General features: G+C 45.8%; 1 protein-coding gene across 2 annotated transcripts in view; it reads right to left on the bottom strand.

The window, feature by feature from the left end:
• CYSLTR2 (cysteinyl leukotriene receptor 2) overlaps window positions 1–26532 on the bottom strand; it is a 37357-nt gene extending 10825 nt beyond the window's left edge. Inside the window, exons 1-4 of one of the 2 annotated variants that reach the window (XM_084768005.1) lie at window positions 26369–26532; window positions 25701–25919; window positions 17877–18043; window positions 596–721 (exon numbers count right to left, since the gene is read on the bottom strand). The gene's annotated coding sequence lies outside the window, so the exon portion shown is untranslated. The remainder of the gene's footprint in view (window positions 1–595; window positions 722–17876; window positions 18044–25700; window positions 25920–26368) is intronic. The other variant, XM_084768006.1, reaches the window with a different exon arrangement.
• Window positions 26533–26913: the final 381 nt, after the last annotated feature.

Raw genomic sequence — 26913 nt, 5'->3', positions numbered from 1 at the left:
ATCTTTGGCAATTCTTGATTCACAGATGTCATTCCAATCTGTGTGGTCAGGGGCTTTGTTTGTTACTGTTTTTCTGTGTCTTTGCATCATCTTTCTGTATGTGTCTGTGCCTCTGACTCTTCTCTTCGTTGAGAGGCCTTGGTCATATTGAGCTTAGGACCTAGTATGACTTTGTCCTAACATATATTGACAGTGGCTCTATCTCCAAATAAGGTCCATTTATAGATAAAGGGAATTAAATATTTATGAGTGCTGTTTTGCAGGAAATAACTCACCCACAATGGACATTTATTCCATCTACCTCAAGAAATGATTTAAGGAATATACAAGAGACAGAAACAATGTGCTGCAAATGGCTCTTGGCCCTAGGTTAAGTTCCATCCCTGTCATCATTGGTCACACGGATGAAATGATCTACTCTCACAATGGCTTGAGGTGTTTAGAGTTGGGTTTTCTTGGTGTTTTTTTTTTAGAAAGGTGTACATCATAAAAACACTGATTATTCTCAGGGTTTGGAACAATACATTGGAACAAACTTTCACTACACTGTCAATAAAAATAAAGAGGAGAAAAAAATGAGTGTGAGGGGACTTGCCTGATAGATGTGACTGTAGATGATGACGATGATGATGATGGTGGTGGTGATGATGATGATGATGATGATGATGATGATGATGATGATGGAGAGGAGGAGAAGGCAGTCCAACAAAGTGACAGGAAGCTGGGAAATACATGAAGAAGTAAATGGAAGAGAACTTGGGGGATCACTTGGCAACATAATTTCCACTGTGTCACTGAAGAAGAGGAGGGAGAGCAGGACTAACATACTCTACTGAGAGACGAACTGAGAACTAAGAAAGAGTAAGTCTGCCTCCCACGGCCTTATTGCTAATTTAAGAACAAAGAGAAACTGGACACAAGGGCAGCAGATGGTGATGCCGTCTATGAGTCAGGAAAGCAATCGGACATTGTGGGTGGCCAGTTAAATGCTGAAGGGATGGGTAGCTTACAGAGGCGATAAGGGCATTCCTATAATTCTAGCAAAGCTGCAACTGTTCAAATGCTCATAGAAATTACTTTTGTTTATAGTTAGTATTGTAAAATGTCCAGAAAAAAAGCCACATCTCTATTAAAGATTCTACAGAGTGAATTGGGCTGATTGGAACTTAGTGATTGGAAGGAATTGGAGTATCACAGATCTAGAGTCAAGATTGCCTTGGGCAGTCTTTACTCCCTTTATTAGCTTCATTGTTCACCCCTGTGTCTGACATAAAATCCTTTTGAGGATCAGGTAAAATTTTCTTGACTATGTTAAATTTACAGACCACAGCATCCCACCTACCCAGACTCAAGAATGTCATCAGATAGCATCCGAGGCCAGCAGCGGAGACTCTCTCACTCTGCTGTATCCGCCTACAGACTTGGACTATCCCTCGAATTGTGACTTCTTCTCTTCTATAGCTACCAAATTTCACGAAAGCATTTTCATGTTGGAATACGTTGCTTGAGGCAACATGAGCCCATGTTCTTGGCCATGGTTACCCAAATTTACCTCATAAAATTACTCTACTTCTCTAAGGTGAGATCTGTGAGTTTTGTCAGCAATTTGAGAAAATTTTACTTTGATGCATGTAACTAGAATATGAAAAAGCTTGGAACTTTGCCTTAGGAAAGCCATTGAGTGGCCAAAGTAGAACTTAAATGGGCCATTCAGATGGAAGTGTTTGGAGACAGTGTTTGGAGACACTGGAACAGGGGTCATGTGATACTTCAGTGAAGAAGTGTTTCATTAAAGGTGATGGACTGGTTTATTTGTTTATTTTGCAGAAAACATTTCAAGACAGTAGAGCATTCAGCCTGGTGCTGAAGAAGCAGCTAAAACCAGCAGAGAAATCAACATGACTAGAGAGGCCTCCTGCATTACACTGGGGCAACAAAGGAGTGTTTCCTCAGGGTCAGTATGTGTGTAGGTCTGTGTGTGTGTGTGTGTGTGTGTGTGTGTGTGTGTGTGTGTGTGTGTGTAAGTCTGTCTGTCTGTGTGCATGCATATGTGTATATGTATGTGTGCTCACACATATGTGCATGTGTGCATACAGCTATATAATACAAACATTTTTAGGATAATTTTTTGACTGATTACAAACTGTTGGGCAGGAGGGGGGTAGTCAGGATCTTTTCTTAGCCAATCCAAAATAAGATAAGTTTAAAACTTATTTGGCTCTAAGAAGAAAAACTGTTATTTTAAAACCTTCTTAGTCTTCTTAAAGGCTTATAAAAAAAAACTTTAGGTTTATAGGTAATCCCAATAGACATTAGATCATTTTGTTTTTACAATGTATTTAAGACAATAATGTATCTCTACCCCTTCAGCTTTAAATAGGGGTAAAATAACTTTGGAAAGTATTCCCTAAACAATTCCCATGGTTACTACCAAGGCAAGGAGGTCATTCAAAAGTAAAGGAAAGATTTGTGAAAGGTAGGACAGGAATATGTGATTCTCATCCTGATTGTAGTTGTCTTCTAAAACCCTATTTCAGAAAAGCAACTGATGGGTGTCTCTTATAATAAACACATGATTAACTTAAATTTGTTAAAAGAATACCTGTCACTGTGTTTTGATTATATTTATAATTATACAATGTTAAAGATATAATGTGCTACTTTCAGCTTCCTGAGTTTTAATTTTGGAGTGCAGTTATCTTGTCAAGACTGAAAAACAAAACAAAACAAAAAACAAAAAAACAAAAAAACAAAACAAAAAAAACACTGTCTCCTGGAAATTTTCTGCAAAAATAAGACAAGAGACCTCAATCAAGGAAAGCAACAGAGAGGGTACAGATAGAAAGTATGTTTTCAGTTACAGACAGCTAATGAAAAATGCAATGCTTTTCAATGAGAAAGAATTTTTGTGTGAAAAAATAAAATTCTGTTCCAAGATAAAGGATTGTTCTAAAATGAAAAATAAAAGATGATGACAAGACAAGAAGGCTATAGTATGCCACCAAAGGTGTGTGAAAGTTGAAATATAAAGAAAAAATGGCACATGTGTCACTAAGTTGCTATGACAGGTTAGTAAAAATTTCCATGGTCACAGTTTGACATTCTGAGGTAAAATTGTTTACAATGAGAAAGTTCTTTCCCAAAAAATAGTTGTATTAATTATTTTGGAATTTCATACAATGCACACAGATCACACTTGCTTCCCATTCCTCCCAAGTTCACCCTCCCACCCATGTGCCCTCTTCCACCAAAAGTCTAATTTGTGTTGCCCCTGCACTCACTGGAGTATGGTTAAACACCCAGTGGCCAGCCCCTTAAAGAAAACTAAGACATCCCCCACCCAACACACACACACACACACACACACACACACACACACACACACACACACACACCTGCCCGGAGCCATCAACTATAAAGAGAAAGCTACATTTCACCATCTTTATCACAATTTTTAAGGGCTTTCTTCAACTCCTGTCCAGGCCATTTATTAGAGGAGGGGCACAGGGGCAGTTGTCACAGAAGCCTTCAATGTCTCTCATTATCAATTATGAGTCTTCACTCATCGATATCACTACAAAACAAGCTTCCTTGACCATAGCAGTCGGCAGCAGCATAGGTCACAGACATCTATAATGGCCTCCTGTGTCAGCACAAACCACGGACATCAACATAGCTTTTGGCAGAAGCATGAATCATAGACATCAATCAACATGGCTTCTGGTGGCTGCAGGGACCAGGGAAGTCCTTCGAGGAGACTTAATTCAGAAAGTGAATCATTCTTCATCTCAGATATTTTGTTGTTGCTCAGAGTTATCATGTCCAGAGGCAGGACCTATGAGTGCTCCAGACTGCTATACGTCACCTGTCCCTGGGCACTGGCTGCCCTGCCAGCACTCTGTGCTTGACCACTGTGCTTACAGCCTCTGGGCACTTCCACACCCCTGCACTCTCCTCCCAGCAGCAAGTTGAGCAACATAAACAACAGCATCGGTGTCCCAGCAGGTAGTGACAAGGCAGGGTGGGCCTGGTGAGGACCCATGCCTTCCAGGGGCCAGAGGGCCAGCCCCTCTAGTTAACAACGTGCTCCTTTCCGAATGTTTTCTTAAATATTGATTTTTCTCTTAGTAATATTTATTTAAAAAAACTAGATCAGAGAATAAGATATTATGTTTTATCTTTTTACCAAATAAGCAGTTAGAACCTGATGATGAAAGTCAATGAAAAGCCAGACTTGTGTGGTTTTTGCACTGGGTACAGCTTCATTTACTGGGTAGCTACTGCCTGAATATACAGTGGGGGGAAATCCTACTGAAAGAATTGTCACTATTTGTGGCATTCTTGCTATATTAAATAATATTTATAAGCATAATTTAGTGTAGATAGTAACATCTATTTGCAAAATACATCCCATTGTAGAAACTGTCTGCTGTGCCAAGGTCATCCGTTCTATGCTGGTTAAGCAAACAAATGACACTGACTGTCAAAGTTGACTGAAGCTTAGACCTGGGACACTTCCGTCAGTTCTTCTAAGTCTATGACTTGTCCCTTTTGGCACACATCAAGTGCCTCCCTATAAAATAAACATGAGGCTTCCTATTAAAATGGACAGAGGAGAGCTAAAGAGATGGCTCAGCGGTTGAGAGCACTTGCTGCTCTTGCAGAAGACACCTACCTGGTGACTCCCAACCATCTATAACTCCAGTTCCAGAGGGTGCAATGCCCTCTTTTGGGTGCATGGACATATAAATATGTAGGCAAAACACTCATATGCCAGGGACCAAAAGGCCTGAGGCCGACTCCCACCCATTCAGTATTTGCAGCAAACATCCTGCTGGGCCACTCATTAGGTATGCAAGGCATCCGGCTTAGTCCTGAGAAGACAGCGATCTGATCCTAAGATATTCACAGAGACATCCTGCTTTGTCTCACCTGGAAGACCCCTCCCCTTGCAAATGTTCCCGGGGCTCAACCCAGAAGATTTTGTACTTTTCCACTACTCCCTTGCGTACCCCGCCCGCCCTAAAGCAGGTTTTAAAAAGCCTGCCCTTACCTTTAATAAACGAGCTCTTGACAAGCAATTGTTCGCTTGAGCTACTGTCTCTCTCCCGCCCATGTCTTTATGTACAGGTTGCGACCCCCCTCGATCCCCCAATAACTGACCAGCTGGACTGGTTGGTGGACTAATTATCGTTACATGGATTAATTTCATCTGGCGACCACGAAGGGACTCGAGGTGCGGGTTTCTCCCCGAACGGATTAAGGGACCGGTCCACAGGAGTTTTCATGACCAGCCGAGCTCGCCCGGCCGGCTTCGTCATTAGGTGAGTCATCCGTTCGCATATCTCAAGAATGGGCCATTCGCTGTCCAAGGAAGCAAAGTTCATAAAAGGCTTAAAGGACGTACTCAGAGAGAGAGGTATTAGGGTAAAAAAGAAACATTTGATTGAGTTTTTTGTTTTTATTGACCAGACCTGTCCCTGGTTCATGATTGATGGACCTACTATTCATTCTGAAAAGTGGCAGAAGGTGGGGCGTGAGCTTAATGCACTTATTAAAAAAGATGGTAATACAGCGGTGTCGAACAGTATTTTTTCTTATTGGGGCCTTATACGGGACATAATTGAGTCCGGCGAAAACGAAAGCGGAGAGAGGCAGCTCCTCTCCGTGGCTGAACTCTGCCTGCGCGAATCTCTCCCTCCTTCTCGTGTTCCTTCCTGTTCCTCTTTGCAGGGTTCCTCTCTTCCTACATCCTCAGAGCCCTTAAAAAATCTTTCCCCTGCGCCTGCGTCCAAGCCTTCCCCTTCCTCCCGCCGTCTCTATCCGTCGCTTCCTCCCACCCATGAGGACCCCATTTCCGCTATGGAACGCGGGTGTTCACCACTTTGTGCCCCTGTTTTTCCCCCAAAAAGGGCACCCTCTGTCCGATCCGGTCCGCCAGCCTCTCCTGTTCCTTCTCCGTCGGCCGCCCCTTCACGCGCCTCCCGCCATTCCGCCATTCTCCTTTCTCAGGCCCCAGATGAGCCCTTGGATCCGGATGCTGCTGCCACCCTTGAGGAGGAGGCTGCTCGACATCATTCCGATGATGGCCTCCTCCGCGCGGCGCCAACCTTTCCCTCCTCTACCTTGCTCACTCTTCCCCCTCCCCTTACTAAGCCCTACCCTGCCTCCCGGCTCCCGCCACCTTGTTCCCTCCCAAACTGCTTTTGCCAGACGGAGGCTCATCTCCAACACCAGATCTCCCATGCGACGAAGATTCTTCAGCTTCAACAACGGCTTTCGCTTTTAACAACGCGCATTTCCTCCACAGCTCCGTTTATTTTCCCTGTCACCCGTTCCCAGAGCCAGCCCGCCCTGAGCGGGGCGAAAACTGAGGCCATTGATTCAGGCGCTGCTTTGGGAGACCCACCTGCCCCTACACCCTCCCAGTCGTCCGCGGCCCTTGTAGATTCTGATAGTGAGCATGATTCCTCAGGTTCGGAGGGAGAACAGAAAGGTGGTGGAACGGCTCCTGACCCTACCCCCACTGCTTATCATAAACTCAAATTTAAAAAGCTAGAAAAACTTAACACGGCTGTCCGTAGTTACGGACCTAATGCGCCGTTCACACTCTCCCTCCTTGATGATTTGGCAGATGGAGGTCATCTAACGCCCAACGAGTGGATCACCACTGCACAGACTGTCCTCACTCGAGGACAGTTCCTTTCTTGGAGGGCGGACTGGGCTGATCGTTGCCGTGACCTTATCCGAAAAAACGTACAGCAGGGACATCGCGAGACCCGTGAATGGTCTCTTGACAAACTCCTTGGCCAGGGCAAATATGCCACTGACGAAAAACAGCGTGCACTCCCCTTTTCCTTACTTTCACATTCTAGTTCTGCCGCTCTCGCTGCTTGGAGAACTATTGCTTCCACGGGCTCCGCCCTGTCCCCTATTACCAAGATTCTTCAGGGACCTCAGGAGCCCTTCAGCGACTTCGCTGCGCGCCTCCTGGAGGCTTCAGAAAGATCCCTTGGTCCTGGCCAGACAGACAGTAAATTTCTTACACAATTGGCCTTTGAAAATGCCAACTCAGCCTGTAAGGCAGTTCTTAGACACAAATATAAGGGCAGGGATCTTGATGAGATGATTCAGCTTTGCCGAGAGGTTGATCCCCTAACTGATAAGTTTACCAAGGCCATTATGGCCGTCGGAGCCCTCCCTAGCGGGGCCTCCTGTTACCGGTGCGGCCAACCGGGACATTTTGCCCGCGCCTGCCCAAATGAGCGTAACCGCCCACCCTCACAGGCTGGACAGCCGCCGGTCGTTCCGCCACCCACTGGATCCCGGGGACCTGTGGCCCGGCCCCCCCCTACTACGCTCTGCCCTCGTTGCCGTAGAGGTCGTCATTGGGCGAACACCTGCCGTTCCACTGTTGATGCCATGGGTAACCCTCTCCCCCCGCGTTCGGGAAACTCCTCTGGGGGCCAGTCCCGGGCCCCTCACCCTATCCAATTCCAGCCTGCGTCGGGACCGGTGTCACAGGCTCCCCCCAATTTACAGACCCGCTTCCATCCACAGACCTCCTACCCCACCTCCCAAACCCAACCTCCTCCCATTCCAGCGGCGGCCCCTTGCCCTCCCCCACAGGATTGGACTTCCGTGCCACCACCTCTACAATACTGACGCCCGAGGATGGAACCTTGTCCTTGCCTGTCGCCCTCTTTGGAAACCCTCCCCCTCTTCCCCTCCTGGTCCTCGGCCGTGCCTCTTCTGCCCTTATCGGGCTACTCATCTATCCCCTCGTTTTAAAACACCCGCTCCCTTCTCCTACGCTCCTCCTTGCCGCCGCTACCCAGGGCCCTCTCTCCATCTCTCCTGGTCAGATTCTGGCCTGGGCCCTTCCGTTAACCCTGGCTGACTCTGTTGTCTCTCCTCCCGCCACCCCGACTCCCTCCCTGCCCCCCTCCGCTTTTTGGGTCCAACGCTTAACTTCTGATAGACCCCATCTTACACTAAGGCTTGATGGCCGCCCCTTTGAAGGCATCATTGATTCCGGGGCAGATTCGACGGTCCTGTCCCAATCTTCTTGGCCCTCGTCTTGGCCCTGTCAGCCCTCCCTTACTCACCTTCAGGGCATCGGAATATCTACCAATACCCTTCAAAGTTCTAAGGTCCTTCGCTGGACTGACCCTGATGGCCAGACAGGGACGGTGCAACCGTTCATTGTCCCAGGGTTACCCGTTAATCTGTGGGGCCGGGACATACTCTCTCAGATGGGGGTCTTTATCTATAGCCCCTCCTCTCCTGTCACGCATCAGCTTTTGGATCAAGGCTATTTGCCAGGCCAGGGCCTCGGCAAGCTGGGACAGGGGCGTCTCGAGCCCATTGTCCCTATGCCTAGGATTAGTCGCCAAGGGCTGGGATATGAACAAAATTTTTTATAAGGGCCACTTCTCCCCCTGCACTCCAGGCCGATAAAATTACTTGGAGAACTGATTCTCCTGTCTGGATCGATCAGTGGCCCCTTCCTTCCCGTAAACTGGCCGCAGCCTCAAGGCTGGTGCAGGAGCAACTTGATGCAGGCCATGTTGAGCCCTCTACTTCCCCCTGGAACACCCCCATTTTTGTCATCCAAAAAAAGAATGGTGCCTGGCGACTCCTCCAGGACCTCAGGGAAATTAACAAGACCATGATGCCCATGGGAGCTCTGCAGCCTGGTCTCCCCTCTCCTGTAGCTATCCCTAAAGGATTTCATAAACTTGTTCTCGACCTTAAAGATTGCTTCTTTTGCATTCCCCTACACCCTGACGATTCCAAACGTTTTGCCTTTAGCCTCCCTGTTGTTAATCATGTTGGGCCCTCACCCAGATTTCAATGGCGGGTACTTCCTCAGGGCATGGCCAACAGTCCCACTCTTTGTCAAAAATATGTAGCCCAGGCCATCGACCCGCTACGCCTTAGGTACCCACATTTATATATTATTCATTATATGGATGACATCTTACTTGCTGGCCCTAACACGGCTGAGCTCTCTCTCGTCACCCAGGAACTTGTTAAGAGTTTGGGTCATCTGGGACTTAAAATTGCCCCAGACAAAATACAACTACACCCCCCTTTTCTTTTTCTGGGCTATGAACTTGGGACCTCTTCAGTCAGGACCCAAAAGGTCCAGCTCCGCCGAGACACCCTTAAAACACTTCATGACTTCCAGCAGCTTTTGGGGGACATAAACTGGCTGCGCCCCTACCTTAAGCTCACTACTGGAGAGCTTAAACCCCTTTTTGATATTTTAAAAGGCAACTCTGACCCTTCTTCACCACGCAGTCTCACTGCTGAAGCTTCAGTGGCCCTACAAAAGGTCGAAGACGCCATCTTCCACCAGTCCATCTCCTATTATGACCCTACCCAGCCTTTCGCGCTCATAATTTTTCCTTCCCTCTTTGCCCCCACAGGACTGCTCTGGCAACGGACCCCTCTCTTTTGGCTTCATCTCCCCTCCTCCTCCACTAAGGTCCTTCCTACCTATCCTACTCTGGTTGCGTCTCTCATTCGACAGGGGCGGGAAGCGGCCACCAGGCTTTTCGGAAGGGACCCTCACTCTATTATCACGCCTTACTCGGCCACACAAATAAGGTGGCTTTTTCAAAATTCAGATGATTGGGCGGTCTCCTGTATTTCTTTTTGCGGCCTATTAGATAATCATTATCCCCCAGATAAACTAATTCAATTCCTGCAGCGACAACCTGTCATCTTCCCGAGAGTCACCCGCTCCAGACCCCTCCCCCAAGCTTCCCTGGTTTTTACTGATGGCTCCTCTACCGGGGTTGCTGCCCTTTCTGTGGACGGAGCTATCCTGCAAAAACAAACCCCCCATACCTCTGCTCAGCTTGTTGAGCTGGAAGCTGTTGCACACGCCTTTACATTGCTTCCCCATACTCCCTTTAATCTATATACTGATAGTGCCTATGTAGCATCCTCTGTTCCACTCCTCGAGACGGTTCCTCGTATTAAGCCTGCTACTAATGCCTCTCCTCTCTTCTCCCGTATCCAACAGCTTATTCTTTTGCGCTCTCAGCCTTTTTTCGTTGGTCATATTCGCGCTCACTCTACCCTGCCAGGGCCTCTGACTACACTTAATGCCCAGGTGGACTCAGCCACGCGCCCCCTGCATTCAGGGCTGGCCGTTCCATCCGCCAGTGACCCCGTTGCTATGGCCAGGGAGGCTCACGCCCTCCACCACCTTAATTCCCAAAGCCTCCGCCACATGTTCTCCATCACTCGGGAACAAGCCCGGGCTATTGTTAAAGAATGCCAGGCATGTGTCACCTTTCTTCCCGAGCCACATACGGGAGTCAACCCTCGTGGCCTCATGCCTGGACAGGTCTGGCAAATGGATGTTACTCATTTCTCCTCTTTTAAGAAACTTAAGTATATTCATGTGTCTATAGATACTTTTAGTGGATTTATTTGCGCCTCTCCGCACGCTGGAGAGGCTACTAGAGATGTTATTGATCATGTTTTATATTGCCTTACTGTTGCCCCCAAACCCTATACCTTAAAGACTGATAACGGCCCTGGGTATACAAGCTCTGCCTTCAAGTCCTTCTGTGCCCAACTACAGATTAAACATGTTACGGGGATACCTTACAATCCCCAAGGACAAGGAATTGTCGAGAGGGCCCATCAGACACTTAAAGCAATGCTTAATAAATTACAGTTTTCCAAAGGAATCCTATATCCCTCTACAGCAGGGCCTCGCCTGCTTCTCAATCATGCATTGTTCATCCTAAATTTTCTACAAAAGGATGATCTTGGCCATTCGGCGGCCGATCGCCTTTGGCACTCCTCCACCTCCTCCACCTATGCCAAGGCTCTGTGGAAGGATCCACTGACCCACCGATGGCATGGACCCGACCCAGTCCTTATTTGGGGCAAAGGTCATGCCTGCATTTATGATCAGAAAGAACAAAATGCGCGCTGGTTACCTGAGCGCCTAGTCAAACCTTTTAACCCCCCTCTCCCAGGGAACTCCCCTGAGGAAAAGATGTAATTGTGCTCTTTTTTAGGATAAAAAAGATACCGCCGATGCATCACGTTGCTACTCACCACGTCGCTCCTTTGCCTCTGCCTCCCTGAAGTGATTCTCGCCGCATTTCTGCGCCAACCTCAGCCTTATACAATCTATAATTTTATCTGGGTCATTATTAACCAAGCGGGAGATATTGTTAGTTCCTCCTCCTCTCAGGGCATTAATCCCCAGTGGCTCGATTTACAGGTTGACCTCTGTGCCCTGGCCCTGGGAGGCCCCTCTTCTTGGGGCGTGGAAGACATTTTTTTTCTCTCGCTCGGTTGGTGGTCCCAGTCCCGGCTGCTGTAATGACCTGGAGTGCATCATGCTCCACAAAACCTTACACCAAGATGGGATTGCTTGGGCCGGAGGGCTCTATGTTTTCCCGGGACCCTCTCATCGCTGTGGTGGGGCCCAAGATTTTTACTGTGCCTCTTGGGGGTGTGAGACCACTCATATACATAAAATATGACATTTCTATCCTCCCTACCCCCCAAAAGGACTGTATAAGCAATCTCTGCTAAAGAATAGCATTATGCACAATCATAAGGAACTTTTAAACATGATGTTTACAAAATCAGCTTTGCTTATGCCCATTACAGTCTTCCTGTGAGTTCCCAGGTGATAAGGAAATAGAGGAGCCACAACTAAATGCAGATGATTTCACCAGCTAGAAAATGAGTCTTTCATTGGAAAGACTCAGCCCAGCTTGGAGGGGAAGGCCCCAGGCGGTGCCACTAACCACTACCTGCCTTACAGAACCTCAGAAGACAAACTTGAATCAACACTTCTTATCTCACATTTAGTAACTTCTAAGAACACAGTACACAGACCCCCGGAAAACCAGATGGTGCTCATCTCAGCTACATCAACCATGGAACATACCAAGTAACAAAACTTAGGACCCCTCTCACACGTGTCCACTAGCTCTTACTTTTTATATTAGATTTTTTAAAAAAAAATCACTTAAGATATCAGGAACTCTCTTTGTCATATTTTTAAATGATAAGAATAATGCTAGTCTTGGGCTTAATGAGGCATAAATATAGATGATAATACGCACTTTCACGAACCGTGTTTTTGTTTATTGAGACCACCTACTTCACTTGAGTCTTCATATTTTAAAAGATTCAAGCATCTTACCTGTATTTGTTATTCACTACAGTTTGGATTGCTAGAAAGACAGCTTCTAAATTGACATAGATTTGTTTTAAATCTTCAAAGAAACTGTTTTGAGGACATTTCTATTTTAAGCACAAAACAAAATTTTTCCTACTTAAAAAAAAAGAAGAAGAATATTAACTGAGTTTAACTGATAATGTTATCATGTTTCTTTTCTCCTCCTCCTCTTCCTCTTCCTCCTCCTCCTCCTCCTCCTCCTCCTCCTCCTCCTTCTCTCCTCCCCTTTTTGGTAGTGTTGGTATCTAACTTGAGGCATCCTGAATACTGGGTCTTCTATCCTGCCACTGAGCTACTTCCCATCTGGATTACTAGTTCTTGTTTATATTTAAAATGCTAATACAAAACTAATCAAATCTCTAACAAGCCCTGTAGCATACTCAAATGTTGACGATCTTAAAATGATTTTAACTGAGCCTAGTATAGTGGTGCACACCTTTAACCCTAGCACTTGGGAAATAGAGGCAGGCGGATCTCTGTGAGTTTGAGGCCAGCCTGGTCTACATAGCAAACTATGGGACAGCCAGAACTACATTGCCGGGAAACCAAGCCTGATTTTCCATCCCTCTCCTGCCTGGGTCAAGGGCACAATTGGCACACTGTCCAGGTGACCTTGGTTAGCTCTTCCTGAGGGACGGTGCATCTGAAGAGGTATCTTAGAGGCAGATGGACAGTAGCTGCTTCTAGGAGAGAAGCGGGTACCCCGGGGGGAGGCAAGCTCTTCAAGGTGATCAAGGAAAATCAGAGGAAAGAAGTCCCAGTCCTACATCACCATGTCCAGCATGACTTACCGTCTCTACTACTGATAGTATCTGTGGTTCCCTCCACCACTACCTCAGAATTGTTGGCATCCTCCCCTCCAGGATGGCGATGCTGGAAGATGAGGTTATGGAAGATGATCAGTTCATATGAGCCAAGCCTTCATGCACAGAATTGGAGCCTTATTTAAAAAAAAAAGCCCCAGGGACCTCCTATGCCCCTTCCCCATGTGAGGACACCATGGGAGGTCTGTTGTCTACAAACCAGCAAGCAAATCTGCAAACCTGTACTGAATCAACCACCTCCAGAACTGTGAGGCTAAACTTACATTATTTTTAATCTACCAGTCTGTGGGTATTTTATAGTAATAGCCAAGACAGAGTATGACTTTCTGGGCCCCTGTGATCCCTGTGAAATAATGATAACATCTGACACCAGGTCACCTGCCTCACCCACGGAAGGGTTCCCTGATCCCCACAGGTGAGGGGTCTCAATCTATAGCCACTCACCTACAAGCCTCTCTCAACGGCCAGTGAAGGATACCAGAAACCACCATACAGAGCTAAACAGAGAATTCTCAACCGAGGAATAGCGAATGGCCAAGACACACTTAAAGAAATGCTCAATGCCTTGCTGGTGGGAGTGCAAACTTGCACAACCACTTTGGAAATCAATCTGGTGCTTTCTCAGAGCGTTGGGAATAGTGCTACCTTAAGGCCCAGCTATACCACTCCTGGGCATATATGCAAAAGACGCTCCACATACAACAAGGACATCTGCTCAACTATGTTCTTAGTAGCTTTAGCTGTAGTAGCCACAATCTAGAAACAACCTAGATGTCCCTCAACCGAAGAATGGATAAAGAAACTGTGGTGCATTTACACAACGGAATACTATTCAGCTATTAAAAGCAAAGAAATCTTGAAATTTTCAGGCAAATGGATGGAATCAGAGTGAGGTAAGCCAGATCTAGAAAGACACTCATGGTAGTATATAATCACTTATAAGTGGATATTAGCCCATCATAGATGTCTCCTAGCCAGGGATTGGGACAGATGCTGGGACTCACAACCAGGCTCTAGGAGGAGCTGCATGGAAGAATGGGGACCTGGAAAGACCCAGAGGAGTCAGCCCAATAGATCCAGGGGGACCTGTACAAGCTCATGCACCAACCAAGGACAATGCATGCAGAAAACCTAGACGCCCTGATCAGGGACAGCCAATGAACAGCTCATTCTCCGTGGTTTGGGGGCGAGGAGACTGCCTCTGACATGAACACTGTTGCTCAGGATTCAATCCACTTGGCAGGGAGGCCCTGCAGGTACACAGAGAAAGGGGGGTGCAGGCTATCCAGTGGGACCTGGTAGGCTGTGGTCGGATGGTGGCGGAGGAGCCCCCTCCCCTGGTCATAGGTCTAGGGGAGGGGAAATAGGGCAAAAGAGGGAGGGAGGGTGGGAACAGGAAGATACAAGTAAGGGCATAATTAGGATGTAATATTTTAAAAATTATAATAAATTTTTTAAAAATGGGGGAAAAGAGGAAAAAAAACAGATCTAGATCATGAGGCTGAGGAGTTTTTAGTGATCCAGGGATATTTATTCCTTACTGGTCTTACCAATTATTTCTCTGTCCTAAAGGCTCATTTGCTATCTACTTGGCTTCATCTTTATCAGATTCCAAAAAAAGGCAAAGGATGTACAGCATCATGGCCTCCACGTGCACATGATGCGCTGTCTGGCCAACAGCAGAACTATAAACCAGAAGCTATTCCTGCTGTCTTGGCTACCTTTCCTGTTGCTATGACAGAACATCCTCGCAAGAGCAATTACAGAGTGAAAGGGTTTGTTTTAGCTAATAGTTCGAGGGGACATCCTGATGGCGAGAGTTTATGCAGCTGGTCACAACTGCATCTGCAGTCGGGAAGCAGAGAGCAAGAAACACCCCTGCTCAGTAACATCTATATTCAGTCCAGGGTCCAGCCCGTGAAATGGCCCTGCCCATCTTTCTACCTCAGTTACACTAATCAAGGAAATCCTTCACAGGCATCCCCAGAAAGCAACCTTACCAACATAATTCCTCACTGACACAGGCACAGAGAGGCTCCTTTCCTAGTTGAGTCTAGGACCTGGCAAATTGAAAATAAATAGATCATAGCCATGTTTTAGACTCTGTAAGACTGGTTAACTGCATGTAACCCAACCTGTTGTTTTCACAAATATATTTTAAGTGCCTTGAATTATGACTCTGTTTTGTTCTCTTACTATAAAAATCTTCACCAAACACATTGAAATATGGTATTTGGGGGGGGGGGTGCGTAAAACCTGGATCTATGTTTCCCAGGCTCTGGTCACTCACACTTGGCTCCAGAATAAACTGCCTCATAGTCTCTTTGAAGTGGGAGCTGTGATTCTTTGTTAATGCCAAAAAACCCCAAAAACAAAAGACCTGGACAGCCTGAATGTGTCAGCCATTCTTACGGCTTCTCGCTTCCAACCAAGCAGGATTCCCTGCCCAGGGGGCTCTGGCAAATTGCATTTCCTCTACAAGTCATTTCTATGCCTCAGCCCCAGACTCATCATGTAACGGGGAAGTGGGGGGGGGGGAGGGAGATGGGGGGGGAGCTGTACCATGCTTACCACACGTCTGGACCTCGGCCAAGCTTTGCCAAGCTCCACGTAGTATAAACTCAACCCCTAGTAGCCACTGGTAGTCTTACTTGATAGCAGTTCTGGATGCTCTGGTTTGGTCATTTTATAGATAAGATCATAACCCAGAGACATAGACTAGCTAAGAGGCTCACGTTCACTCTCCAGTTAATGACAGGATGAGGGTTTGACCCAGCTACCGGTCTCAACCACACCCTCATCCCGTCCCACTCTGAACTGTATATTCTATGCACTGTGCACACTACAGTAAAGAAAATGCCTTCTCTAACCTGTAGGCGCCTCCGGAGCGGTGAATGAGTCAGACACGTTAACCGACAGAGCTGTGAAGTGAGAAGAGGCAGAGGAAGGAAATGTTGAGTGCCTTGATAGCGTGTCAGAAGAGAGGCAGCCAGCCTGGGTGTGAGGGGCTGATGACGGAGTGTTTCTCTGATATCCAACACATTGGCTAGGAAGAAAGGGTCAAGGATTCCAGACAGAAGGACAGTATGAAATTCCAAAGCCAAAAACACAAGGTGATTGTGGGGGAAATGTGAGCCATATACTCCCATCCAGGAGAGGCATAGGAAGACAAGGTAGACAGCGAACCAACCATTCAAGAGGAATCTGTGCCCATAATAGGAAGTCTGGGTTTTATCGTCTGGGCAATGAGAGCCCTCCAGTAGGTGGGAGCAGATGTATACTTTAGAGAGATGCTCCTGGTCGTAGACAGAGGAAAGTGTTGGGGATGGGTGGAAGGCTGAGTCAGAGAGCTGACAGAGGAGCAGCCACTGAAAATGTGACTAGAGTAAGCGGAGCAGGTCCTCTTTAGTTCTGCAAAGGCTGCCAAGGATTTTCTGCTGACAGCAGCTGAGTCATGGAGGGCAGGCCATACCCTCTTTCTGAAGACACCTAGACCGGTAATCTCATGGCGCTCAGTGACTAGCAGGAAGGTAGCTTATATAGCATGCGCTCAACCGAGGGAAGATTCAAGGGAGAGGTCATCATCTTGCTCAAAACATTTTAGTATTTGAAACTTGGGGATCGTTTCTGAATTTTCCAATTCATGTTTTTGAGCGACAGTTGAGTACAAATGATTTCAAGCCATGGATAAGAAAAGACTTCCATACCTCTTCCTTGAAATTCAGTAGGGCTGGTTTGACTCCCAGCCCTATGTATTCTGTTCATATAGTCTTTACCCTCTAAGTTTGGGTTTCTACTTTTAAAATGAAGCTAATTAAGTCAGCTGTGTAGGACTGTTTGGGGTTTAAAAAATAATGTGTTAGTTCTACATTGCGGGTACCTAACCAAATGTTAGTTTCTCTCTTTCAACAGTTCTGTGACCTGTTGTACACAACACACACACACACACACACACACACACACACACACACACACACTCCCAAAGCTCAAGGTTAGCTTTCCACATGCGTTATTAGACATCTTAGGCAGATGCATCACGCTGGCCTTAGAAAAACAGCCCCCTGCAGGCTGCACACTCAGTTCTGCCAGGTGCTGCTTGAGAGATCTTGTTTAACCCCATCATTAACCAATGGATGTTGCCATCCTACATCCTTAAGGCATGTGTGTAGGATTCGATGGTCCAGGAGAATCTGCAGCCCCTGTTGGGTCTCTCCTTCCCCCTCCCTTACACCTAATCAGCTTGGATTTGATTCCTCTGCAGTAAGAGGCATTGGCTCTAATAGTGCCCTTCAGTTCAAAACTCACCTCACAACTTTGCTTTTCATTTTTCTCCCCAAACTGCAGAACATAACTGGCTAAGCTCCCACAGGCACTGCACCCTGAGGATCCTCCCATTTCACGGTCCTTACAAGCTGTATCACTTACTGTTCTTGCTGTGACAAAAACGCTTGACACAAAGCAACGTAAGCATGGGAGGGTGTGTTGGGGCCACGATTTAAAGACATCTAGTCCATCATGGCAAGGAAAGCATGACAGCATGAACACAGGTGACTGCTGACATTCAGTCAACCCAGTCAGAAAGCAGAGAGCAAGCAAGAAATGAAGCCCATATGAAGGCTCTGCCCCAGTGACCCAATCCCTCTAGCAAGACTCTAGCCACAAAAGTTTTTATGAACCTCCCAAGCAAGTCCACTAGCAGGAACCCAAATGCAAACACATGAGCCCATAGAGGACGTTTTATACTGAGCCTACAGCTGGAATATTCAAAAGAAAAGGCTTTTGAAAGTAACAGAGCCAAGGCAGCACCTTAGTGGGTGAGGTACCTTGAACAAGTGGCTTGTCTTCTCTGGGTCTTGGTTTCTGTATCTGCAAACGTCGTAGTGGGTGTCACAATTGGCAGGAGGCGGAGGCTTCAGTGGCATTCGCTAACATTTTCCGTTTCCGATGTATGACTTAGGAAAAGTATTCAGTGCCCTCTAAGTAAACAGGTCTGAAACACAGAGGGCAAGAACACACTCACCCCACCGCCACCTGGAGGATGGACCCATCCTGACTACTATCGAATTGCATGGCTACATATTAGCCAAGACCAAGCCCCTACCCAGAGAAAAAGTGACCACTGTGACGTGGCCTACGTCATGTATGCTCCGCTCCCATATCTATTAGGGTAGCATGAACTAAACCTGTTTCCTCAAAATGCAAGACTTCCTCTTTCCTCTGAAGCCCCTAAGAGGAAACTCTTGCTTAATCTGGCAGGGCTGAAGTTATGGGCACCAGACTCCCACCGTACTTTTTTCTTCAGCATTACTAAATCTCTTGCCTGAGGAATGAGTCAACTCTGCGCAGCTGGCTAGCTAGCCCAAAACTCTTTCCTATCCCTCTCCCCAGGTCTAATATTAACGAGGCAAATTTTTCTCACGCATTGCTATAAATATAAAAGCAAAGACAGACAGGTTACACGATGATTTAGATTGTGGAAGCTGTGCTATTTGTTGCCCTATGCAGTTAGATGCAGCTAGAGGCAGTTAAAGAGACAGAGAGGAAAGCGCACACTCAGGCTTGAATTTTGCCCTTTCATTTACCAGTTCTATGGCATGGGGCAGGTAGTTTTATCTCTTGCCTCAGTTTCTCATCAATGAAATGGGAGTGGTGACAATAGTCTGTACATCATGTATTTGCTAAAAGGCTGCATATGAGTGACACTTAGGCCAGCACTTGGGTCATAGGAAACACCAGAGAAAGGTTCAATGTGGCTGTAGTCTCTGTAGTCGCTGCACAGGCTCCCAAAAGTAGTCCCCTGTTATGCAGAGGGAATGTGGCCCTCCTCCAGAGAAGAAAAATCCACAAACATATCCGTCTCTCCAAACTCCAAACTGCAGAGTACTGAACTAATATGCCCTTCAAAGCCAGAAAGTAGCACTGCGACTCTCCCTGAAGTCTAAGCTGTTAGGTACAGCTGAGCTGCAGAAGACACAAACGTCATCGTGGAGAAAAAACACAAAGTTCCATAGACCCTTCAGATTTTCTTTTTCAAAGTATTGAAGTGAATTAAGCTTTTGGAGACTGCCACGGACCGTCTCAGTCGTGTATAGGTCCTTGGGAATGGGAGTTCTCGAAGCGTCGGCGGACAATGATAGGGGAAGTGAAAAACAGAGTCAAACACAGGGAAGTGTTATTGCTCCCACAGGCCAATGTCCCTGTGTGGCTTCAAATGCCCCGGGCAATTTCTTTCTTTCTTATGGTTGCCATATGTAAGCAGTTGCTCGTATGTAAATTTCTATCCACCTTTCTCAAGAAGGGACTCCTCAGGAATCCATCAGGTTTGATGGAAAGGATACTCTGAAGGTTGCGAGAGATGTTGGGTCAGCTGACCATCATTCGGAGCACAGTCCAGTATGATGGTGACCTAAGAGAACTCAAAAACCCACCCAAAATAATGTCCGAGTTTCACCATCTTGGCTTCATATTTTAGTTCTAATGACCAGGAATGTCAACTTGTATAGCATTACGCTTCCTACTTCAAGTGGTTTCTAAAGTCATAGTAGTTGGGTGGTTAAGGTCGGTGAGCTCTTCCAGCTACTGACCTGCGTTTGCCCTTCAGCTCTGTCTGCCTCTCTCTGCCTTTCTCTAACCCACGAGAACGTGTAGCTGCCAGCAGACCCTTCCTTGCCTAAGATGGTCTTCTTGACTACAGCCACTAGGCTCAGGTTGTGTGGAAGGCTTTGACTCATACACTGCAGGGTGTCTGTCTTCCACTAAAAGGAAAAGTTAAGTCACAGAACTCGTACATGACACCCACTGCAGGATATAAAGCAGATACAGACAGAAGAGGAGACACCCCAAGGAGATGCATATTGCCAGAGCTACCTTTGAGTCAAAGGTCCATGAGTGGGGCCTTTGAGATGCTCAGCGAGTAAAGACACTTTCAGCCTAGCCTTAAGAACCCGACTTGGACCCCTAAGATGCATATTGTGGAAGAAGAGAACCAGCTAGCGTCCCTCCAGCTTCTACACACATGCTATGGCATACACACACATATACACACACATATGAAATAAATGTAATAAAAAGTTTAACTTTAAAAAAACATGCATGGGTGAAAGAATACACTTAGAATATATTGGCCCAAAATGTAATATCCCATAATTATCCACCTTGTATTGGTACTGTAACAGTAGCTGCTCTTACAGTAGCAAGGGAATGGGACCAGGAGGGAGTGGAGGTGGGAAGGAACCAGGAGGAGTAGAAGGAGGGAAAGCCATAATCAGGGTAGAGGTGTGAGAAAAGAATCCATTTTCAATAAAAGAAAAAGAAACAGCGGTTCTTTTCGCTTCTTTTACAGAATACACACACGCATGTGCACACACACACTAAGAGTACATTTTTGAAACCTGAACTTCCTTGTTTTCTGATGCACTTCAGTGCATTAAGGGAGACTGGAGCTAGCTATTAGCATCCAGCCTAAGTAAGGCTGTGGAGTTATTCTGCAGTAATGGTCTGACTCCCGAGGAGGCCGAAGGCAGAAGATCAGCAAACGCTCTCTGAGAGGAGAATGCTGTGCTTAGCTGGATTAGATGAGTGCTTAGCTGGAATGAGAAGGGGACTGGTGAAGAGGAGGATGGGGGGCAGGGGAAGAGAGAGGAGGAGAGGAGACAGATAGGCAGGCAGGCAGAGGGATTTCTTGCTTTTGAAGTTATCCCAAAGGGTCCCAGTGGCCTCTGTGGTGTCCAGTGACCAGAATGCCTGCTGTATGCCCTCTGTAGGCCTAGGACAGCACCTGACACACAAATGTGCCGAGGCAGATGACCTCTGAGCCATTGCTTCCTTGTCTTGTCTCCTAATGAATATTTGGGGAGAGCAGATTCCAAGTTTCTTTTTGCAATGAAATTCTGCTGGTGTGTTTTTCCTTATTAAAAACAAAAACAATATTTTTCTTCCAAATTCGCGTTGAAGATCTGTGAATAAGAATGCGAAGTCAGTGACAAGCTTTGGTGTGTGTTCTAGAAGTAAGAGCTGCTTTTCTTCATGCATTTTCTTTAAAATGTCTTACTGCGTTGGAAAGCAGTTGGTCAAACACCTTAAAATCTATTTTTTTTTTTTTTAGTGAGATGGTGGTGGCAGGTGGATCTCTGTGAGTTCAAGGCCAGCCTGGTCTATGGAATTACAAACAAACAAACAAACTGAAATCTCCCTAGTAAGGTTAGCTTTGCTTTTCTCCTTAAATCTGAGTGCTTCTCATGTCACCGAGTGGGACCACTACAGATGTGTTTAAAAGATGTGCCTAGACCATATAAGAAATCACCTTCTTAATGATGCATACAACAGAACTCACTGTGGATAGATATGTGTGTCAAGTTAGAGTACTGCAGTTTTACATCCATTATTTGGAGGCTTTATTGTAATCTCATGTACAGATTAAGTGAAGTTTTAAAATGTAACTGATGAGTCTGTATTTGATCAATGGTTGTCTTGATATTTTATTTTCGATTTTTTATTTGGGGGAGTTTATTAAATTGTATATTTTGAATCATTTTTTAAAGCTGGGAGAACTGGTTGGATGTTTTTTCCTGAAGGGATTTTTAAGGTAAAGCTTCACCACCGTCTGTAAACTTGGCACGTATGTAGGTTTTATACTTCTTGTTGCATTTGAAAACTTTGTATTTTGTAAAAAATGGTTTTATACTAAATAGTAGAAATTGTATAATTTACAATCATAATTAAAATGTCAAAAAAAAAAAAGAACGCAAAGTCAGGAGGCTGGAACCTGGCTCAGTGTAGAACTAGCCTAGCATGTGTGAGGTCATGCATTCAGTTCCTAACACCATCAAAGGGTAAGCAGGACTCTAAGGCCGCTGACGTAGGGCCCAGGGCAGAGGTTCTGTAGGAAATGATGCCATTGCACCCAGGCCAGCAAATGATCTGTCTGACTCTGTACCAACCGGATCCCAGACAGAGATCAGTGCCTATGTGAATTAACAAGGTGAGCCACTTCCAAATCTTAGGATCTTCCAGGCAGCAGAGTTCCTGTCAAGGCAGTAGTGGCTTACTGTGACGAGACTGTCCTCTGTAACAGGGTGCAGGAGAGGTGGCCTCTACAGGCTCACTGGAGAAGACTTAGGTGGGAAAGTCTTCTTTTTTTCTTTCAAGAAAAAAAACTATAGAAATAATAGTAACAATAGAAAAATAATTCTGTAATAAACTCTTACATTTTCTCAGTTTAATTAGTATTTAAGTTTCCAGAATGGACAGCCTCCCTCTTGTGTATCCTCCCTTCTTTTTATCCTCTGGTTGGCTCCCAACCCGTTTACTTATCTACCTATTTTTGAGTCAGTGTTTCAAGTTGCCCAGGCCAAAGATAACCTAGAACTCCTGGTCCTCCCCCTGAGGAGTGGAATTGGGCTTGTACCACCATAACCCAGTTTATGCGGCACTGTGGATCAAACTCCCAGCTTCCCGCATCCTAGGCAAGCACTCTACAAGCCAAAGTACACACACACACACACACACCAGCCCACTATACCCACTTCAGTCTCCTTCAGAGACCTGAGATTTTATACCAAAGATAGAAAAGGTTCTGCTGTCTGGGCTGCCTCTTCCTATGAACTTTCCAGTTTTGGGGTTCATTAATCCACTGCTCACGCTCCTCATGGACCCCTTGGGTCAAAGAAGCAAGTCGTCAATTCAATGAGAATTTTCCTCTAGCTATTGTCAAATATGATATTTTCTCCATGGGTCAATTAACAGAAGTTAATAAGTTAAGGTCAACGGTGATGAGCATAAGCTGTGAATTACTTTATGTATACCTTCCCATTTTTTCTCAGTGGAGTCCCACAACTGAGCACAATGCCAAGACTCCATCTTCAGATTCTTCATGCAGTACAAAGGACTAGAACACATGTGACTCACTCCTGTACAAGGAGGCGGGTAGTACATGTGCTCAGGTAGGCATGCACAGTACAGCGGGTCTCACAGGCTCTCTAGCAAGGATGAGCAATCACAGCAAAGTGCATCTCTTCCTTTGTGTTATCCAGCCTACCGCTGCTGCTGCACTAGCCAAGGTTCTGAGTAGCTGCATGATCCTTTCTGAGTCTTTTCTCTCCTATAAACTTAGTTTTGGGGACCAGCATGTCTTTGACGCCTGTTGTTCAGGACAAACGAGAAAAGCAGAAGGGGTCCTTGAGTCTGGAGTACACAGGGGATACTAGGCATTAACAGTTTTTGAGGGGAAGGAGTCCCCATCATCCTTTGTCCACAAAAGTGGCTTAGTGGAGGGAGTTCGCCTTAGGGCTCAGGTAGACAGGGTCAGAAGAGACCCAAGTTCAAGTCTCGGCTCTGTTTCCCAATCACATTATTCCATCCCTCTGCGTTCCAAATCCCTCATCTGCTGAGAGGGAATGAGATAAATAAAGAAATTAGGAGTGGCCTGATCAGCTTGGTTCCTGACATGCTCAGTGCTTAGTCTACACTAGCCACAACCACAGCACAACCTGTGACAGCCGTGGACAAATATCACAACTGAATACAAGGTTTCTTTCTGGCCAACTAGAAAAAAAACAAAAAAGAGTTGGGCCATTTTTGCTGGAGAATGAACCAGACAGGCACAGCCAATTCTATTCAGTTCTATGTAATTTATGTTTTGTTTGGTGGGAGGAAAAAGATAATAAGCTAACTCATGCATGGATGACAAATCTGATCAGCCAGACAAGTCTGTACATATTTTTTCCTTTTCTCTGTCTCCAAATACAGATAACTGTTTTGAACAAAAGAGGCCGCTTATTACACCACTGTTTTGTATCCTGCTTCTCCTTGCCACTGAGACATGGTGACCTCTTTTTTTCCAAGTAATACCAGCGCCATCGTTTAACTAGCTAATAACATACAGTTATAACAAAGTTCACGTATTTACTGTCATAAAAGAGTGGTTGTTTGGGTTGTAAGTACATAGCCCCAGACTCTGGGCTCACCAATGTGGTCCTACCTTGAGAAATAGCATGTGATCCAAGGGCTTCATGTTTGCCATCTCTACCTTGAGAACCATACTCACTATAAAGGCTGCTGTATAGGTCAAATGAGCAGATATATGAAAACGCGTTTCTATATAGTAAAGTGCTACATAAATGCTTATGCTCATCAAGGATGCTAAAGAGACACTCTTTTCCAGGGAATGAAAACAAGAGGAAATTTGTCTGTTTTGCTGTTGACCAAAGTAAGTTCAAGCATATTCCTGCTGGAAGCTCAGAATAAAGCCGGGACTGACTCACCTGGGCTAAGTTGCCTTTATCTGTCTACTCTTTCGGAGGGAAGAAACCAGAAACAGTTCTGATATAAATTCAGTACGTGTTTTCCTTAGAGGGACATGAGATCCAGAGAAAGTAATTTCTCTTGGAAAACAGAGTGAGCCATTAGGTTCAGCCTTAGCCATCTGCTGTACCTGTGCTATAACGGAGTAAGACATTCGTTTCAGCCTTAGCCATCCTCTGTACCTGTGGTAGGTTTGTGAGAGCCAGACATTAAATGTCCATTTCTTGAATGACCTTGAAAGGTTATAAAAGAAAGGAAATATGGCAGCCTTGGCAGGTGCTAGCATACCCTGAGCTTAATGTTAATGTATTTAGAACCTTCTAGAGTCTCATCTCCTCTAGCTCCTACCTTCCCAAGCCACGGAAACAAATCTACTTCCTTCAAGCACTAACGAATTGAAGCTTTCAAGGAGGGTCTCATCTTAGGAGTTGAAGTGGTTGATTTGAGATAGATGACAGAAATTTTCTAAAGTTTTTATAGGACCCACAAATTAACTCTATAACTTAAATTATTTACATAGTTAAAGAGAGATTTGTCTTTAATGGCATCTTCTTACTTCTTCATTCATATTACTCTCGGGTATGTGTTAGAGACTAGAAAGTATTTCAAACAATTTGTTTGTTTGTTTGTTTGTTTGTTTTTAACTGGCCATTCATTAACATCACCTGGGAAATAACAGCAAACAAAACACATTAAAGTCTAGTTAACACCACAAAATCAGTTTTTAGTTATTTGAGGGGTTATTTTCTAGTCTCCTGAGATGCAAGTGGTTCTGACTCCAATGGGTGCTCCAAAACTAACTGGTTCTGGGCGACAGCCCAGCACACAGGGTCACTCTCACCGCAGCTCTCGGCCACACCACTGAACTACACCTTCTCAGATAGAACCTTCTCTCTTGTCTGAGTACGAAAATAAAAAGCCTTATGGAATAAAATGCCCTGATGGGTGCAAAATAGGTAAGATTCTATATGGCTCAGAGCAGGGCAAAATTTAATGCCTTATACAGCGTGGATAAAGCACAAGATCTAAAGGAAGGAATGAATAAAAAATTGACCTTATTTTATAGAAACAACTATGACAGAAAGCTAACATGATAGGTACAAACAACAGCTACAAAAGAAGGAAGGAAATGCCCCAACTGCCAATCAAGTCTGTCTTTTCTTCTACATTTTTTTTTTTTACATATTTTGGTACTTTTTCTTCTTCTTTTTTTAGTTTACCACAAAATGTGGCGGGACCAATATGCTGCTGGTTGAACAAATTAAGCTTGCTTTCCACTGTTCCATTCCTCTAGGGACAGTCAAAGCAGAACTCTCAACAACGAATGAACAAACATGAAAACTTACCTGTGTGTGTGTGCGTCTGCCTTCAGCTGCCCCGGCGTATTACTCTGCACTGACTCCTGCCTTTCTCCCCCACCTCACACAGCTTGCTCATTAAGAACAAAAGTGAAACAGCCTACTCTGTTTTATGAACAGTGTGAGCCAATAGGAAGAAAAGAAGGAACTTGGGTCATCAAGTCCTCGGCTTCGTAGCGCTGTCGTGGGGTGGGTGCTGGCTTCTGGCTTTAGAAGGCAGAGAATTTCCAGTTAGTGACTGTCTCTGTCTTACCAAGTGACTAATGACTGGTTTTTTTTGTTGGGACTTTTCTTTTCTTTCTTTCTTTCTTTCTTTCTTTCTTTCTTTCTCTCAGCATCTTCACAAGACATGATGGGCAAGGAGCTGAGGGGAGGGGCTTAAGTGGCTTTTATTTCCCTGAAAGCTTGTTTCCGTGCCAAGCCCATGAGTGCAGCCCTTCACACCCAGCTCTGCAGGCTGCTCTAGAACACTCTCATGCCCTCTGACTTTCTCAGGCTCTCAGGCTCTCAGGCAAAAAAGCCTTACTCGCTCTGCTGAAAAGTCTCTCTGAAGATCACCGCTGGTCTCACTGCTCACGGAACATGTTCTTTCTCTGATTTCCTTTTCCTCTCCCTCTTCTTGAATGGTTACCTGTGGACATTTGTTTGCAACCTACCTGGCTCTTTTTCCAACTTTGAGATCAACTCTTCCATGCCTCCTGTGACTGCTTGAATGAGAAATGTGGCCCCAAGCCTCGGGGTATTTGTACACTGGGTCTCCAGTCAGTGGTGCAGCCTCTCAGGAGGAAGCATGACACCGGAGATGAGCTCTGAGGGTTTATAGCCTCACTCCAGTTGTAATTTGCTCTCTCTGCTTCGCATCTGTACTTAAAGATGGGATCTCTCAGCCTCCTGCTCTGGCCACCAGCCACCATGCCTCCCTGGTCATATTCTCCGCCCCCCCCCTCCCCCCTTCCCCCCCCCCTCCTTCCCCCTCCTCTTTCTCCCTCCCCCTTCTCTTCTCTCTTCTCTCTCTTCTCTCTCTCTCTCTCTCTCTTTCTCTCTCTCTCTCTTTCTCTCTCTCTCTCTCCCTCTCTCTCTCTCTCTCTCTCTCTCTCTCTCTCTCTCTCTCTCTCTCTCTCTCTCTCCCTTCTCCTCCTCCTCCTCTTCCTCCTCCTCTCCTCTCCTCTCTTCTCCCTGGAATCATAAAATCCCAACAAAC

Source organism: Acomys minous (genome assembly GCF_964271855.1).
Source record: "Acomys minous genome assembly, chromosome: 18".
Lineage (NCBI taxonomy): Eukaryota > Metazoa > Chordata > Mammalia > Rodentia > Muridae > Acomys > Acomys minous.
The sequence above is the reverse complement of the archived record's forward strand: the minus strand, read 5'-3'. Positions and strand labels throughout refer to the sequence as shown.